The sequence below is a fragment of the Apteryx rowi genome, unplaced genomic scaffold (assembly GCF_003343035.1).
Source record: "Apteryx rowi isolate R43461 unplaced genomic scaffold, aptRow1 scaffold_1468, whole genome shotgun sequence".
Lineage (NCBI taxonomy): Eukaryota > Metazoa > Chordata > Aves > Apterygiformes > Apterygidae > Apteryx > Apteryx rowi.
The window spans coordinates 20,071-20,948 of NW_020447717.1; positions in this window are offsets into that span (position 1 = coordinate 20,071).

Sequence of the window (878 nt, forward strand, 5' to 3'; positions counted from 1 at the left end):
ACCCTTTCCCCCTGGGGCATTTGAGGATGCTCCCATCCTAAAATGATTTACACCACGCTCACCCAGCACATCCCCAAGAAACTCCAACAAACCACAAATCCTGAATTCTTTTATGTCTCCTGGCCAGCAGGATGTGGACCTTCTCTTGCATTTATTAATGCACCCAGACACTTGCACACCCTTGGTACCCCCGGCTGATTTTGCACCCTCTGCCGTGGCCAATGGGCACGATGGGGAAACCTTCTTGCTCCCTGCACCTACCTGCCTGTGGGACATATGTCATGCCCAAGAAAAAAACAGCCCACCCCCCCCAACCCTCCTGCAATGTCCCTTCCAGCTCTCTCCCTATGTCTGTCCCTTCTTTGCACCCTCTCCCCTGTATCAAGCCCAGTGGATTTTGGAGATGTTCCCAGACCCCTGTAAAGACCAAACCTCTAGGAGATTCAACCAAAACCCAAAGCATATTTACACCTTTCATCTGCAAAGAAGTCCCTGGCAGACAAGCTTAGATGCAAAAAGGTTTATGCTGCACATCCGAGTCTGGCAGCGGTGTTTTTTTTATCAGGGGAATGAAGCTGTCTGAGCCCCAAAGGGATTTTTTTAGGGTTTGCGGCTCTTTTTGCAAAGAGTTTTTGTGCTTGCAGGGGATGGGTGCCTGTTCTTGGCTGCTCACGTCACGGTACCTACCCAGGGCCCATCGGGGACTTACAGAAAGGGGCCTCATCCTGCACAGATGCCCACCCCAGCACACCCTCCACCCCTCTCTGCCCCTGTGCGAGTCCCTCCGCAACCCTCGGGGCTCTGCACCCCATGCAGCACCCTCCTCTTTGCACCCAGGCAGCCTCCTTCCCTTTGCACCCCCTCCCTTTTGTACCCCC